The following is an 18,405-nucleotide window of genomic DNA, read 5'->3' on the forward strand; positions in this document are numbered from 1 at the left end:
AATACAACAGAAACCAAAACTTTGCATAGTGAAGGTCATGGTAAGGAGTTTGCCAGAAAGCTCCTGAGCAAGTCATGCTGTTTTTCTGTGCTTTTTGTCACATTTGCAAATTTGCTTAGGGGATAAGAGGACTGCCTAAGCTCATCCACTGCGGTGTGTTCACTGCTTAATGTGCAGCTACAGTATCTTATCCACTGCCTGTTTCAAGCATAAGTTTTGATGAACTGCAAAGGGACTGAACTATTTTGGGTGAAACATGAGTAATGTCATCACTAGCAAAGAATAGAGTTTGCAGTTGTTTGTCAGGCACTGACTGATTCTGTGTCCAGGAGTTCCTGTATTTTTTCAGTTTCAGAGGTCTCAGTAAAATGCATTTTCTTGCAATACAGCTGGGGAGAAATTCAGACTATTGGAAAAGGTGGAAGCAATATGAATTCCAGAAATTCTTTATAGTGTTCATAATGAAACATGTTTGAGTTTTCTTGGTCATTTGCTGTTATTTTTCACTTCTTTCTTTTCCCTTTCTCAGCCACCTGTTTCTGTAATAAGTTTTAGGTAGAGTTACAAAGACTAAGTTTTCCCTTTTATAACCTCTGCTATTACTGTGTAGTTGCCAGATACCTTGAAAATTATCCAGAAACTCAATTGCTTTATTGCTGTGTTTCACGTGTTGAGACCTGCTTTTTTTTTTATGCACAAAGTTCTTGTATTTAGGCTTCAGAACATTTGAATTCTGCAAATTGTTGAAGCGTAGAGCTGGTTCCTGTTCACTGTTTAAGGCATCCTTGCTATATTATATAATAAAGAAAACCTTCTGTTTCACTTGATAAAAGCATTAAATACTGCTCTATTTGGATAGCCCTATCAGTAAGTAGTTTATATCAACTTGTAGCACAACATTTTTGAGCCCCTGAAAAAGGTGACTGGAACAGTCTACCTGGCTTTACTAAGGGTCAGTCATGCTTGACCAACCTGACTGCCTTTTGTCAAATGACTAGGTCTTCAACTGAGGGTAGAGCAGTTTCGATGTTTGTTTCTTACTTTGACCTTAGCAAGACTTTTTAGTGTCCCACAACATACTCCTATTTACAGTCTGAATGGGAGGATGACTAGTCAAGTGAAAACTGGTTTTAGAGGGTGGCCCATGGTTCATACTCTGCCTGGACAGTAGTTAAACTAGAGCTTCTCAAGGGTCTACTGTGAGCTACTCTTACTTACTTTTTTTTATTTAATGTCTTTATTGGTGGCCCAGAGAGGGAGATGGAGTGCACCTTCATCAGTTTGTGGTAGACACAGAAGTGGATGGCTCAAGGGCAGGGTGGCCATCCTGAAGTACTCAGGCTGGAGGAAGGGGCCTGTCAGTCTTAAAGTGTTCATCAAGGGCTCATACCAAGGCCTTCTTCCAGGACTGGTAATGGTGCTGCAGAATGGTTGGGTTGTAGCTTTACTGAGAAGGACTTGGTTCTGGTGAACAGCAGGTTAAATACAAGTCAGCAGTTCACCCTGCTAGTCATGAAAACAGCTTTATTGCCTTTTAGTTGGCATTTGTTTCACATGGTCCCAGACTGCATCTGCAATAGTCTCCAGTTTTGCTCCTGTGCTCCCTACCCTCAAGAAGAGCAACACTGATAAACTTCAAGCAAGTTCACCAATATGATCAGGGAGCTGTTGTATGTGACCTGTGAGGGGATACTGAGAGCCTTTTGTGACTGTTTACCCTGAAGAAGACATGCTTAGGAAGGATGTAGTAGCAACCATCCTGGTGTAGGCAAGGATGGATACCAGGAAGATGACGCCAGTCTCTTTACTGAAGTACACAGTGGGAAAACAAGAGACAGTAGCCATAAATTGAAATTCGGGGATATATGTTGAAAAATTTTTACTGTAAAGAGGATTAAGAGATTTTAAGTAATAACCTGTAAGCCTCTGTAGAGGTTTTCAAGACCTGAGTAGATAAAGCCCTAAGCACCTGGGACTGAGGTCAGTGTTGACTGAGCTTTGAGGAGGAAATGAATGACTTGCTGGGTCCGCTCCACTCTGAATCGTTCTATGAAGAATCACCCATGGGTGGGACTTAAGTAGCAAAACTAACCAATGCTGTTTTATTTGGAAACTTCATTCCTTGTGTGAATGGTGTTTATTTCTAGTGCTCCTAAGTAAAATAACCTTACCATAATCACTTACTTGTGTTGACTATTTTTGATATTAAGCATTAGTTACTTGGAGTCTGTCTGCTGAGTAAGCATGGAATAAGCAATGTACATTCATTGAACAAACTCATTTAATCTAAGAAAGAAAGGAAAAGTACTCTTTTTCAGTGTCAAAAATATATTATGGTTATGATATAACAATATTATAGTTAACCATATGTCTTGCCTTTGTTATTCTGAACCTTGTGGTAGAATGAAGTAATTTGTAGAGCATTTGAATTTACTGGGGAGGGAGGAGGAAGCAAGATGCTGGATAGTGGAACTAAATCTCCATTTTTCCGGTATTGGTTCCCTTCCCTCTTTGTCCAGGCCTGTGAAAAAAACTATTATCTTAGATGCTACATATAAACATCTCCAAAATGGACAAGGCTTTGGTTAGATTCTTGCTGCAGAAATTACTTACTGGGTGGGTTTAAGTGTGATAGCCCTTCTCATGGGTTTGTGAAAAGTACAACTTCATTAGTTTTTTTTGTAACCAAGAGAGCGTAGTGAATACTTGTGTGTTTCTGCTTGTGCTTTTGAAGAAATCTGTAGTGGCCAGTAACAGGCTTCTTTGTCATGGTTTCTGTGCCTTTGAATAAGTTGCTGTCTCAGCTTTTAGTCTTTCTTTTCCTTTGCATGCAGGGTCTGGATATATTCTTGTAAACTATTGCATTAGTGTATCAGATTTTTCCGTTATCTCTGCACTCAGACATGCATGCATACACATAATTGTATTCGGGCGCTCTCTCGCACATGGTTTACGTATTACTGGTTTGGAAACGGATTTGGTTACACGATATCTGTGAAGGTGGTATGTATTGACAGTGGGAGTTTTTTGGCAAGTAGTGGCCACTGAATTGTTGATATCTTAAATCGCTTCATACTTTCATCTCTAACAAGTTAAAAGCATTCATGTGATGTTTTGCTGCATTGCGTAGACAAATAGGAACTTCTTGACTAAGTTGACCTCTTCTAGTGGCTCATGGAGTTTATCAGTTTCAGTTTAGCAGTAGCTATTGAGTTATAGATTGTATTGAAAATTGTGTTGAACTAGGAGAGAAACTGGTCAATTCTTCCATCTTACTGCTTTCAGACTCAAAGGCTCTTCTGCTTTATTCACCCTTAATATACACGGAAGAGTGTCTAAAGTGAATCTCTATCAGAAAGACAAAGATCTGAAAGAAGTTTTGGTTTTGTACTACATTCAAGGTAAGACTTTCAAAATTGTCCGTGATCAGATGACAAAAAGCATGAATAGTGAGACTTGCAAAATGGGACTATTTCTGAGTTCTTGGCTTCTTGCACATTATGCTATTCCTGCAGACTATTATGACTGTTTACTAAGTACTAAATAGTTTGTTGAAATGCACTAATGATCAGAGGCATATAAGCTGGCAGTGACTGTGTTCCTTAACTAAAATGGTCAAGTGAGTTGCTACTTGTAGCTAGTGTTTACTATGCAGAGCTGTCTTTTTGGTAGCATTAGGTGTTTCTAATTCTAAAACTGATATACTAAATTACATGATACAATATGGAATGTCTTACTAAATTGGCAGTGTCTTAGTAACTTTTTTGTTTACTTTTTATTCCTGTGCTGAGCTTATTGTAGTTCTCTGTGAATGCAGAGAATGAATGCAGTGAATGCACTCAAGTGATATTTTGGTCACTTTCAAAACATTGGGAAATAATTGGGAGTCAGAGGGCAGGTTTGCTGCGTTTTGGAGGGAATGGTAGATGCATTTCTTTCAATAAAGCCATAGCTTCAAGCACATGCACAGGCAGCACCTGTCTGCAAGTTAAAGCACTGATCAAGTGGTAGGAGCCATTAACATCATTCAGCAGTGATGCCTTTGGCTTCGGCTTACATGCACAGTTTGACAAAATGTTATTAATGTTTGCTGTGTCATTCTCACACCACTCCCAGGGAAGAGTGGAGGATATATATATGAGGCCATGAAGATGATCAGAGGGCTGGAGCACCTCTCGTGTGATGACAGGCTGATAGAGTTGGAGTCGTTCAGCCTGTGGAAGAGAAGGCTCTGGGGAGACCTTGTAGCAGCCTTCCATTACCTAAAGGGGGCTTACAAGAAAGCTGGAGAGGGACTTTTGACCAGGGTGTGTTGTGACAGGACAAAGGGTAATTGCTTTAAACTGCAAGAGGCTGTGTTTAGATTAGATAGTAGGAAGAGAAATTGTGGCTACCCTCTCCCTGACAGTGTTCCAGGCCAGGTTGGATGGGGCTTTGAGCAACCTGGTCTAGTGAAAGGTGTCATTGCCAATGGCAGGTAGGTTGGAACTAGGTGGTCTCTAAGGTTTTTTCCAACCCAAACCATTCTATGAAGAATGGAGAGGCACATAACTGTCCATTGCAGAGATAGTACTTGTGTAAGAAGGGGAATACAAGGCCGTGGTATCTGGTTGTAGAAGGGACGTTGGAGTCATTCACGTGTAGTCACTCAGAAGGACCTAAGAGTTATTTTGGGGACTAATATAGAAGTAGCACTTAATATAGGAAGCTGGTTGCCTAATGCTAGCAGTTTTGGGGAGGTGGAAACCTACTGAAATTGGCACTCATTATACTGCGTTCAGCACCTATTTGAAGGCTTGGATCAGCAGTCTTCTATTCATGTACCTATTTCTGATTTTTTTATGACTGTGGTTTTGTTTTTTATGTAGCAGGTTTTACTGAACTATTTGTGTAATCCCCAAGCTAAATGTCTTGCTTTTTCTTTTTAAACTGCTAAATTCATCTGATTCTTTCAGTTGTTGCTCTGCAAAAGCGTGAATACTTAAGAGTATTCCTTTGTGTGCCATGATTGTTTTATGGATACATAGTTTAATCCAGATAGTTTGTTAAACTAGTATAGAATACATGCAGGATAAGCTTTATATGTAGTTAAGTGGTAAGACTGAGATGTGAGTTTTGGAATATAGAAATCATTTTAAAATGTCTTGACATGTTGTCTGTAAATGGGATGACAGAGTAGGGTGTTTGCCCCCTTGCTACAGTTAATATAGTTTTTTAATGCATCTTTTTGCTAAGATGTTCCCATCACCATTCAGTCCAGCAAGGGCATGTCTTGCAGCCAACCATGTCCAGGAGCAGTAGTAACCTTTGGTGGAGCTGGTGGTGGTGTCTTAATCTGTGTTATCCAAATTTGCCTGCAGCTGATGTCTGAAATGATGAGTCGTATAAAGTGAATGTTGAATTATTAACATGCTTGCTTTCCCGGAATCCTTTTTGCTGTCAAGTCTATGTAGACCTATCGTTACTGCATTGACTGCCTGTCATGTCCTTAAGCACCCTCTCTAATAGTGATTTCTTGAAAATCAGCATGGTCTTGCATGTTACTTTTAACATTCTTATTGACAAAATTGCCCTTTGAATTTTTACAGGTGTAGTTCGACACGTATTGTGATACTTGCATAGTGGCAAAACTAATACAGTTTTTACTCAATAGAAATATCCGAAAGTTCAGCATTGAAATATATGTTGCAAATTGAGAGTTTAAACTGTATTGATTAAAAGTGAATCCGAGTGATTTGTTGTGGAACTGAAGTTGCAGTATGAATTGGACAAAACTTTGAGTATTTAGGCTTGAAAGTTGCCAAATGGCTGCTTTGTGCCAAGTACTCCTCTGTTTAGATGACAAGTGAAGCAGTTCAGATAGCCTCAATGCAGACACCTGAAAAAGATTCCATGTGTCCAGGCAACGATACTGGAGCCTGCTGCCAGAAAAAAAGGTAATGGAAATTTGCTTCACTCTGCAGTTCCTAGAGATAGTAATTTTTTTTGATTAGACTTCAGGCTTTTTCTTGAAAAGTTTCTCTAGCCTGATGGAAAAGTAGAGCATGCTATAAAAGAGCAGGGGGGGAGTAGGGTGTTTCCTGATGTAGTCTGAGAAGTCATCTGTGATCCAAAACCTAACTTTCTAGACTGTACTGTGGATTGAATATCATGTGATTATAGGTGTATTGATTCTGTTATGGTATGGGAGTATATAATTACATATCACATAAGATCAGCTGCTTCTCTTCAGCATTTGTTTATAACTGCCTTAAAAATGCTTTGAGATATGCCTTATTTGACATGAATCAAATCAGTTCAACCAGGTTGATTTAGGAAGATGATAAATCTGTTTTGGTAATAAGGGAGTGACTTTCTAAACAGATGGATCCTCTTAAAAATTTTTAATTGCCTTTATGTTTATAAGCACTAATTCTCTTAATGTTAATACTGTGCTGTTACTGAAGTAACTTTACTAGTAATTAGAAAAATTGTCTTAACATGGAGGAGACAAAGGAAAAAATTGTTCTAAAACTGTAGTCGAGGTATAAAAATAACTGTGTATTTTAACAATTCCTATTTGGAGCCTTCAGTTCCTGTATTTTACAGAAAGTTAGTTCTTTTGGAAGACTGTGTGTGTGTAGGCTGTGAGTTGACATAACAGATGCTTGAATTCTCTCTTTCCAAGTCATGTGCTTTGCAGTAAACATTAAAATGCCTGTAGCATCATAAGTGTTAATAATTGGCTGCTTGTACTACTGGTGTTCTTATGTTACCAATTTGAACGTGATGGTGATTTCATTGTGGTGTTGAACGACCTCTTTTACATTTAATTTAACTCCTGTTGTGTATAAATTTAGCAGGTGGTAACATGGCTAAAAAAAGCCGCAAATAGATCCAAGTGGCTAAGTAGTGTGGCAGAGAATTTATGCCTTCTGTAACTGTCTGCACATCAGCAGTGGCCAAGATTTTTTTTTTTAATGCTGTGATGGCTCAGTTTTAGTGCCTTTATACCTGAAGACTTACTCTTACAAGATGAGGGAAGAACCTTCTTGGAGAGAGGGAAAGTCCTTCCTCTAATCACTAGTATCATATATAAAGAAATAAAAAGCCACTCTTGCTATCCCTTATAAATTTGGTATAACTTGATTTCTGTCATTGTCAAACATATCAATATTAGGGAATTGCTGCTGAATTTTCTGTACTCGGTGCTAAGTGAAATACTGTAATTTTGATATTTTTGCTTATTTTTCACCCCACTTGGTGATGTTGAAGTGCCTTCTAAATTTTGTATGTACTTGGGGTCTCACTTAGGGATGTATGTGTTATATGTGTAAGATATGGAAAGGTGTGATGAGTTAGCATGCATATATTGTAATGGTTTAATTCCTCTAATAGACAAAATGGGATGCTATTGTGTCTTTGAGAATCCTTTGTGGGATATTTGTTTTAAATACAGAATCTTTACAGGAAGACATGTATAAACCAGGTTTAAGTTTTTTTTTCTTTCAGAAACAGCAGAAATATGATTGGGATATTAAGGATAAAGAATTCCTTATTGGCTTCAGTGATAGTAGCAAGACTTGATTCAAAAGCTGACTTGTTCTAATTGCATTGCCACTAGGAACGAGGGTGAGGTTCTCTGCCCAGACAAAAAATAATTTTGGGGGACTCCGGCTCTTAGCTGGCTTAAAAATCACTGAATACTGTTCAGAGAAGAATTAGTCAAGATAACCATCTGCAGATAATCTGTTCCTCCCCTTTGTGACCATTTCATATGAGACAATATTAAAACAATATTAATCTTTTGAAAACTGTCAGACTTTAACTGTATCCTACAACTAACGCATCTTAAATTTTTGCATCTGTCCCCTTTGCTATCTTAGCAATCAAAGTGTACAGTTATGTCAGATTTCTTACCTAGAGTGTAATGAAGTTTGTGGCAGTGAAGTTTCTTTATTGTTCAAATGCACATACTTGCTACTGAATTAGCTGATCTGAAATATGGTGCTTCCTCTGATTTTCCTGACAACTGATCCTGTAGGAGTTTTTAATTTTTTTTTTTCTGACAACCAATTCAGTAGGAGGTATTTTTATGATTTTATGCTAAAGCCTTTCTTTGAAAGGCTTAGCTAGAAAGGGCTAAGCCTTTTCTAGTGCATGATCAACAGAGTAAGTTTTTATTTGTAAGATTACTTCTGAATTTGATTAGTACCATATTTTGCTAACACTTTGCTCTTTGGGGGAAAGGAGTGACAGACTCTGGATGCCCTTTAGTACTGCTGTAGGAGGTAGAGTGGGTGAGACTGAAGTGAGATGTGATTTAGGGACATGCTGTTTTGGCCCAGAGGACTTCAGAAGAGATGTGCCTTGTAATGTTATCAGCTGACAGGTGTGGTGGGTTCTTTCTCAGAACATTTAATTAGTGTTCAGGCTGAGATTTCTACTGGTTTTATGCAGGTGGATATTTACAAAGTCTAAGTAATCCACCTGTAGTGACTGTATTTTTTAAAAACATCGATTTGAAGGCCAGGTGTTAACAAAGACAGCAAATGGACAGATGGTTTCAAACTGATTAAGTAGCTATTGCTACCCAGGTATTCTAGCTAGTAATGTGATAATGAATTTACCTCATGGGGAAACACTATAGAAATGTGCTGAAATGATAGGCACTGCAGTAATAGTGAACATCTTAGGTTGCCCGTGCATATCACTCTGTGTCTGAGCTGGAATTTTGAATGCCTATCAGGAAGATGAAGGTTTGCAACTCTGCCCTTTGCTTTAAGAAAAAACACAAACTCATACAGAATAATACAGATGCATCTTCCTCAATCTGCAACTCCTGGATTGCTGTGGAAAGCAAAATGTGTAACTAGAACTTTACTTGGATTGCAGTGATTATGTACAGTAAGATAAAAGCTAGTTAGAAACTTTTGCGAGCTTTTCCCTAGAAAGTCCTAGCAGCCCCAGTAAACACGTTTTTTCAAAGTCCTCTGCTTACAATCCTTTGTTGTTTTAATTGATTTTTTTTTTTTTTAAGAAAGCAGATATATAAATGGACTACATTTTAACTCTTGAAGATAATTCCTTCTCTTTAGTTCAGCTAAAGATCAGATCACTTAAAATGAAAGCATTTTGTACTTGGATGTTTTTACTGAAGCATGGTAGATGGCCTCTCTTTTCAGCCTCATCTCTTCCTAAAGCTGGCTGTTTGAAAAGCTGTCCAGCATAACTGATGGAGAGATGATTCCACATTTCTCTGCTTGAATTCCGCTAAGCATAGCTCTGATCTGTTACAGAAGAACAGGGGAGTAAGTGCTTGCCAGTAATCTCCCAGTAGGCAGATACAGATTGCGTACGTGCATTGTGAATTCCAGTAAGGCTGGCTTTTGGTATTCCTTCATCTTCTGCTTGTATAATTCAACCGAGTTTGATTTACTCATAAGCTGGATGAGCAGTCTGTGCTTCAGGCGTTCACTTGTACCAGTGTAACTGTCTGTACGTCTGCTCAGCCACACGCATGGAAACGGGAATGAGCTGCTGGGAGCAAATACCACTTAAGCTACCACTGCTGCCATGGCATCCACACAGCTGTAGTGCGAATTTACTGATCTAAAGCTTACCTAAAAGTGAGTCACAGAGAGTTTAAGAGTTAAGAAGGTGCCTTACAAATACATTTTAAAGACAGGTCTGCAGGAAGAAAGAAAGTTCAGAATAGCTTTTGTAATATGTATCAAAAAGTCCACCATTTCTGAGGTGATATTTTAAAGTGTGCTAAGCCCATGATATTATCAAGCTTTTAGGTGAGTGTAAAATACCGGTATAATAGTGGCTTCCTGTTGGAAATTCAGCATTTAATAGTTCAAACGACTAACTGGCAATAGAAGTTTGAGCTGCAAACTTCAACCTGCTGAACTAAACTTTCACTAGAACCCCAAGTAAATGTTTCAAGCCATTTAGATTTTTAAAAAGTCCTGGGTGTTAATTCTAAAATACCATGGAAAGATACTGTTGCACTTTTTACAAAACCATAATATTGTATTACCTGCTTCAAATAGGATTAAACTTGCTTCATAGAATTTTTAATTTTGAACTTTAGTTCATTCTGCTTCCTTTAACTGTTTAATGTGAATATTTTAGTGCAACTTCCATGTTGAAAGGGGGGGGGAACAACAAGAAACCCTACACCCTCAGAAACACAATTCAAGACCTTGTCCAGTCTTGGTTGATTGACAATGTTTTTATGTAGAACCAAGGATCACTTAGCATATAGAGAGAGAATTAATTACCCTTTTATTACAAGGGATGAACAACTCTCTCTTTAGGGTGAAAGTTGTACCTTTTCTCAAGTAATTAAGTAGATATTAACTCCTGGTTTAGTTTGCGATTTGTCATACAGGTAGGAAGAACTACTGCATGAACTTAGAGCACTAGTGCGTTCCCTTGGTCTGTGCTCTTGCCTTCCCAGAAAAATCAGGTAGCCTAATGAGTACCTCTCTTAGGAAAGGGATGTTATCTTACCTTTACCATATGCTGGGAACATGCAGCTGGGAGGTAGCAGTTTATTAGCTAACCTGTGGCACACAGTAGTGCTTTTTTCCTTCTCACTCCTGCTGTCTTTTACTTCTGCAAAGTCTTTTAGTATCTGTGTGACCCACACAGAAACACAGAGTTCACAGTTCTGGGGGATGATATCGGGGGTGGTGGTATTGTGCTGTCATAAGGTCAATCATGACCCATTAGGTCATAGCTCTTTCTGTTCACAGTTCAGTCAGTGAGGTGCTTCGTTTGTGTAGTTGTTTTAAAGCAGCAGTGATTTGGTTGTCCATGAAAGGTCAGAGTCGTAGCTGGTTGTGAGGCAGAATAAACCCAGTGTTTATCTGGTGCTCCTCTGACCAGTCTGGAAACTTGCAAAGGACTGGATGTTGTAGTGGGTTTTGGTTGTTTAAACATTAGGATTCAACTTGAAGATCATTAGTGCTTTACTACTAGGATTATTAAATGTATATTTAATCATCAGGAATACCAGCATTTGATGCCTACCCTTCTGTAAAATGATATGGTAGGGTTTTTCAAATCTCTCTGGATTTTTTTTTTTCATGTGCTTATTTTGGGATATTTGGTTTAGTTCTTCAGCAATGAATTACTTACGTTGACTTTAGCTGTATAGTCTTTACCTTCTGAAGCAAATACTGTAAATGTGGTGAAATTCAAATTCTTTATTAGCCAAGGAATATTTAAGTTTTGCTCAATTAAAAACTATTCTACTGTAGGGTGCTGGTGTCTTAGTAGCAAAAAAGTTTACTGAACTGACTTAGTCCTATTCAAATATTTTTATTGTGTTTATGTTTACATACTCAAAAGATTTAAGTAGCTCAAATAAAATGCTTAATACATCTTGTAATTTTGTTAAACCTTTGATAAGAAACATTCGACTTTATTCTTGTGATGTAGTTTATGATCAGCAATCTGGACAAAACATTTGCATTCGTTCATGTGAGTGTTTTCTGCACAAAAATTATTAGGGGCTGGATATAATAGCTTGTTATCCCAAAGCTGTATCATTAATCTAAATGTCATATGAAGGAAAAAAGTGTGGAGCTTATTTGGAGAGATAAGAGTCCCTACTGTGCAGAATTAAGTAGAAGTAATGTCCCCTCTTTGTGCTGTGTTCAGGGGTGGAGTATGTATCTTAAACTGCTTTTGTGTTTTGGGACACTGAATACTGTATTTCTCCCTTGTTTATAGCTATATGTATAGAGAGAATTTGTATAAATAGAAGCATATTCTGGAGAAAAATGCTCTTAGCCCAAAATACCTGTTTTGAATCTGCCCTACTGTAAGCAACCTGTCTCCTGGCTAAAAGTCATCCCTGTCTAAGGAATGTTCTCTCTCACATCCTCTGTAGAGTAGCATTTGGGAGGCGTCAAGTCTCTTGCTTCTGAAAAGCAAAATGCTAATCTTCTGGGCTGCTTTTGTGAGCTCTTTTAAAGGCCACTGGAGTAACATCAGAAGCACTGAGGCTCCTGAACACTTCATCGTGCAAGCACCCTGTACCCTCCTAGTTGGGGCGATCTTTTGAAGGTGGGAGACAGTGTATGGAGGCAGCGGCGTTCTTGTCACATGTTTTGTGTCTGTGCCCTAGAACAACCTGCATTTAGGAGAAGGGAGTTTGGCTATTTTGTGCGACTTTGTGAGTCTGTGTCTCTATGTTTTGTTTTTTTCTCCAGAGTTCTTGGATGTGGAAACAACATTTTTACTGAAACTTTTTAACTTCGTGGGGAGGGCTTTTGCCGTGTAGTCCAGTACAATGATTTAGTAGATTTATTTTTTTTTTAGAACTTTTTTAGAGTTCATTAATGATTTAGTGGATGCTGCTTAAGGTGTAGTTTCACAATACTCTGAACAAATCTGGATTGGCAGCAGCTCCTGGTTCTGCATTTCTGTCATTGGCATTTGTCTGATCCTGCATTTCCTAAGCTGGTTCAGAGACCTCAAGTGGCAGAAAATAATTGAATTTTTCTGAATTAGTTTGACTCCTTGAACCATCCATCCTGTTGTACTGCCTGAGAGAATGTTGGTGAAAATACAGGACTTACAGCAGTGTAAAAGTTATGAGCATAAAACTTACTGAACCCTTACAGTTCTTCAAATGTAGCAAAGCAGTTCTTTTTAGCAATTTTGTGCTTATGACACTTTTTGGTAGTTGAAAAGCACTATTTAGTGTTTGGAAGAGACAAACCATAATGAAATGTCATAGCTCCATTCTTCGATCAGCGGGCTTAAAGTCAAGACCTGCAGTAGATCCTCTTTATCACTCATTCAACTCATCAGAGTGCTGTAATCAGTTTAAAATCTTCAGTGTCACAATAAGGCTTGTATTTCCCTCGTGCCCCAGACAAAGCTGGCTGTTATGCAGAATTCTTCCTGCAATAATTCCTTTTACTAGTGTACTGTCATGGTAACTTTTGTAAGATGCAGTGGTTTATAAGATTAAATATGTAGTCCCTGATCCATGAAGGAGTTTGGGCATTTGCATCCTGTTCAAAACAATGCATAGATGCTTTTGTAGATCCACACATCTGAATTCTTAGTTATTTGCTACTTTTACATTTTAAGCTGAATTTATGGTTAATTTTATAGAAACTATTTTTAAAGAAATATAATGATTCTTATTTCAGAGGACCTGAAATACATTTGCAATTGAAGCTTATTACTTTTGTTTTAAACTCTTATGCATTTTTACATCTAACCATGCAGAATAAAAAGCTTAGAAATTACATGTGCTACACATGGTGGGTTTAAGTCTTATCAAGCACTCAAGGAGTGTACCCTGTCATTTGAGTAGGTGAATAAAATTAAGAACTAGCAGAGTGATGTTAGGAGGCATGCAAAAGCTATTCCTTCTGTTACTGAATTTAGGGATTTGAATGGCAGGTAGTTGGCTGAAGACTTTTTAAGTGCTTGTTGGTGTCGGTGAAGGAAATAGGGAAGAATTTAATCTGATACTTTGTTAGCATGAATCTTGAATGTGACATTTAGAGAGTGGGTTGAAACGTCTTCTGACATCCAGGTGTAGCTTTAGTTCAAGCACTTCTATTTAGGAAAAAGTTATATTCACGAGAAAATTAATGTACAAATCTGTTGTGCACCATCTGGAGTAGCTAACTGCTTCCTTTGTTTCTTTCTAGGAAATATCAAAATAAAGCAGATGTTGTGTCCTGTACTGTTATCTCAAGGTTTTGCAAGTCATTCTGTTATGTGCTTCTTGGCAGCAGGAATGTAAACTAATTCTTACAGCACTGAACTAGAACCTTGACAAGGTTACAGTTACAGGTAAGAACAAATTATACCACTTTGAAATTTGTGAGAACATATAGTTGCTTTTACTTTGACTGTGTTTTAATTTGCAATTTGTAATTGACCATGGATTAACAGAAATTTCAGAGCATATTGGATAAAACTATGTGTTTTTTCTTCTCTAGATGTATTTGAATTTTGTTTAATGCTGTTTTTTAATAGGGAGGAAATATAATTTCAAGTATAGCTTCTTTCTATTATACAAAGCACTGTTAATTAATTGGGGGAAGAAATGTGATTTTTCACCACCTAAAATGTGTGCTGACCCAGATTTTGGGGAAGGTATGTTCTCACACAGAAGACTGTACAGGATCAGTAAAAAAGTTATGTTTTGCCGCTGTGTTGGGATCAGCTTACTGTCTGAGTGTGGCTTTTTTCCCCACAAGGTCTGCATTTCTGTAAGAGCACTGATAGCAGCAGTACTGCTTAAATTACCTGTTTTAATCAGTTACAGAAAATCTCTAAATTTCTTGACAAGGTCCCCTGTAGCTTCAACTCTTGAATCACCTTTTCAAGGGTAAAGGTTGATGTCTTTTTTCCAGGTCAGTGAAAATGTTTTGACTGCTGGTTTTCTATCATTAACTTTGTCTGACAACGGTGGAGATAACTGGTCATGCTCTTTGTCACCTTCTGAACCTGTGTGTAGGGAACTAAAAGTCAATGTTCTTTTACTGTGACTTTAAAAAAAAAAAATAAATTCAGTGGTATAAAACTATAGTAATGGAAAGAAACCCCACATCCTCCACAAATACCTGTGATAGAGATTGCATATTTTGGTTTTTATGTTTCTGAAAGAGTTATTTTGGTTTTTAAACAGGGACTATGTGTTTTGAAGACTGTCTGTGAAATAGCTTTCTTGCATGTGCCCAATCTGCAGAATCATGATCAAGTGAAGGCCTTTCAGTCTTGATTTTGCATTTGGGTGTCTTTGATAGAGTGGCTTGCCACTTGTCAATAGTGCAGGCAAGAGTCTGGACTGTTGTTATGAAGCAGTCTAATATGTCCTACTCTGAAGTTCAATAATGCATAGGGTCATAAGTCAGTGACAGGTTTGTGCCAAGGAGGTGGCATTGATTGTTCTGCTACAATGAAAGAAGGGTTCAAACGTGGTTTGTTTTGAGGGTTTCTTTGTTAGTGTTGTGTTGATCGAATGCTCATACTTACTTTGCAGTGATGTAGTAACATGTTGAAAAAAGGCACAACTCTTCTTATACTGTGCCAGTCAGACTTAATTTGAGTGGACCTCTAGTATTCATGTAGCCCAACCCTTGTGTCCAGCTTCCTCAGATTTCTGTGTGAATCAAGAAGTCGTCCCTCAATTATGTTAATAAAGGTATATTGGTTTACTGTGGTTTTGCAGACCTGTTGCAGAATACTTATTCTGGTCTTTCAGACCTGTTTGGGAACAATTTATTGATTATATGAATTGATGATTCATTGCTGCCTTATTATCACCAAAGGTTGTCTGAAACTTTCTGTAAACAAATTGAAGGAGGTAAGAAAAATTATCTGAAATGCCTAAATTTAGATTAAGAGAGAACTCATTCCTAGTGACATGCTGCTTCATGCTAATGAGTAAAATTCTTCAGTTTTAATATCAGTAGTGTATTGGATAAACTTTTGGTTCTGTTTCTTAAAATCTGAGGTGCTATTTCTTTAACAAAAACCTGGCTGCTGTTTGTTATATGGATGATTAAGAAGGACCAAGCTAAATTTACACTCAAAATAATTGGTCTCTTACTGAATTTAGAGAACCAAAACGGTGATTCTGCATAGAAATAATTATAAACTTTGGTAGTGAAGGATCACTTTTATACTTGGTCAGTGCTTTGTAGTATCCAAGGGCCACATGTGCATCTGTTCTGAGCAGCCCAGTAAAGAAGTGAGAACATTCTTATTGGCTAAGGAAATATGAGCAGATATGGGCAAACAGAAAGAATTTTAGTTAATATCATAGGATATAAATCTTGTGACAATATAGTCAGGAGAGATAAGCAACAGTACAGTGTAGTCTTTGGATGGTATAATAAAGCCATACTGAGCTGCAGGGTTTGAGTTAAGGACAAAATGTGACTCCAGGATTAATAAACCTGGATAGGTAATATCTGAATTTACCAGGTGGGCCCATTTCACTGAAATGACAATGCACCAAATTTCTGCTCCAAGAAAATGATAGAAGAGCATGAATGGTGGCTTATGCAGAGCTACCTTGACTCTTAAAGACTTGAGCCTTCATTCTGGTCCCACACAGGTGCTGGCAACAGTAGTCTGCTTTGCATTGTCTAGGCCCAGCCTTGTTGTATTTGATGAACCAGCCTGGGTATTTACCTCTCTTATGTATCACTTTTTGTAACTCTGGAACTCAGATAAACTGTTTGCAGGTAACAAAGGGGATTGAATTTCCCAGACTTTGTAGGGTTTGGAGGAAGTCTTGGTAAAGAAACTGAAGTTGTTACCTGAAGACCCAAGATGAGTGACACTAATTAGGACACTGCCTCCAGTAGAGTCTTTCTCACTGAGGATGACAATGCAGATTTCTTTAGTTAAGTCCCTGGCAATGGTACAGTATGAACTAAGGAAGTCACACTAGCAAGCACAAAATTCTGTGTAGTTAACTAGGAAAAGCACTGCATATTTTTTAAAGTTTTTATTTGGCCACAAAACTGTGTGAATTTGACTTGTGCAATTTGAATAAGAGGGAACCTGCCTGATAAAGATTTCCTGACTAAAAAGACATCAACCTGGGCACTGGTGACTTTGTACTATATGCTGTGATTAGAAAGGCAGATTCAGAGTCCCCTTTCAAGTTTTTTGTGAAGTTCATCTTGAGTATCTGAGGTATGATCTCTAACTTTGTATGTACCGAGCTACATTACAGAAAAATAAGAAGCTTCAGCATAGAAGCGTGCAATTCATCCATGAGAGACACACAGTTGCTGCGTAAGCTGAGCTTGAAGATCTGCAGTTAGGTAGCTTCACCCATGTTCTAGTAAGATGCAAGAAAACAATGTAAAATAAACCTCTGAAAAGACCACAAGCGTATGTATTTTTCTGGTGTTAACAGCATAGCTCAAAAGGTGCACTCCTGGTGCTCCTTTCTATTTTTTCAGTCTTTTCTGTTGAAGGTTACAACCCCCTTGGATCTGCTGTCTAAGCTCTGGCTTCCAAACCCACTGCAGTCAAAGTCACAAAGTTTCAAAATACTAAAGCTAATTTTGCACTTCTTCAGTGAAACAGTTCAAAGAGTAAGGGCAAAAACATCTCAGCCAGCAGTTCTGAAAGAAAAGAAACTGCTGGCACAATGTGGTGGTGAGTAGCTGAGGCAGAGCAGAAGCGATAATGTTTTCAGGTAGTGCTACTGACATTGATTATGGATGTGAATCTACAGTGCTAAATTGTGCCTGTGGTGGTTTTGTAGCTCCAGGCCAGTTTTTAAAGTAGCTCAAGTACATTCTCAAAGTAATCTACATTCTTTGTAACTTGCTGGTTGAAAAGTAACTGTAGGGAAAGTTGTGTTTTGTTTGTCTTTGTTACTGTTTCTTTTTCCTCAACTGTTGTAACAATGGAGATGCTGAAATTCATTTCAAAACTACAACTGTAGCTCCTGAGCACGTATGCTACCTGGTGATGGGGATAACTTGAAAAATTTTTTGAAATTCCTGGTTTTAAAGCCTTTTGGGCTTCTTTCATGATACCCTGGCAGGAAAAGTTTTTTGGTAGTAGGCTCTATATTTAAGTTTTATAGTGGTGCTTAATTTCTTTCTGTCAATATCTTTGGTCAGCTGAGATCCTTCCTAAACACAACTCCTATGGCCACAGATTATTTCAGAACAATCCACCCTCCCAAAAAAAAAAACCTCCATAGGAATGGGGTAATCACTGTTCTTTTATGTAGTTCATTTTTAATTGGAAGTAAAATATTCACATCTTATTCTTAGATTACAGTCATTTCTGTTTGACTTTGCCAGTATTTGTGGCTACTTAGTTAGAGTAGTTGTTACAGCCAAGCTTCAAGTAGAGCTCTTGCTCAAAGCTTCAGTAACAGTTTGCCTAATGTAAATTTGTATAATGCCAGCATTTTTAAGGCCAGTAAGTAAGAAGTGAGACCAAGTTTCCTGGGATCAAAAATCAAGATCCTTAAAGCTGATTTCACTCATGAAATGAATTTTCATATAGTGTACATACATTATGCTATCTAGTTATACTATGAGTATAGTGATAGTATAATAATAGTATATTGTAAGTGAACACAAGATGAGTAAAATATCAGTATTTCTTCTGTAAATTGAAGAGGCACAAACTGGGACAAGAGGATCTTCATGAATTTCAAAACTGTCTACAGTGTGTAGACACAGGTACGGCATAGAAATCTGCATGTGCACATAATACACACTAGTGAGGGACTGAAGATGGAGACAGATGAGCTTTCTACCAAGACTAAATTTGTTTTTTTAACTTAAACCAGAGAAGTTATTTCTTCCTGCACTTTCAATGGGTTTTGAAAATGTTTATCATAGATACTTTGATTATTTATTTGTCATTTACATCTTTAATATCTAGTGCAGC

The 18,405-nt window shown here is 37.8% G+C and overlaps 1 protein-coding gene across 4 annotated transcripts in view; it reads left to right on the forward strand.

Moving 5' to 3' along the window:
- Nucleotides 1–18,405, forward strand: part of PPM1B (protein phosphatase, Mg2+/Mn2+ dependent 1B) — a 61,418-nt gene that overhangs the window by 12,231 nt on the left and 30,782 nt on the right. For 3 of the 4 annotated variants that reach the window (XM_032682714.1, XM_032682713.1, XM_032682716.1), the window contains exons 2-4: nucleotides 3,286–3,401; nucleotides 5,589–5,936; nucleotides 13,671–13,815. The gene's annotated coding sequence lies outside the window, so the exon portion shown is untranslated. The remainder of the gene's footprint in view (nucleotides 1–3,285; nucleotides 3,402–5,588; nucleotides 5,937–13,670; nucleotides 13,816–18,405) is intronic. The other variant, XM_032682715.1, reaches the window with a different exon arrangement.

This window comes from Chiroxiphia lanceolata, chromosome 3 (assembly GCF_009829145.1).
Source record: "Chiroxiphia lanceolata isolate bChiLan1 chromosome 3, bChiLan1.pri, whole genome shotgun sequence".
NCBI classification, from domain to species: Eukaryota; Metazoa; Chordata; class Aves; order Passeriformes; family Pipridae; genus Chiroxiphia; species Chiroxiphia lanceolata.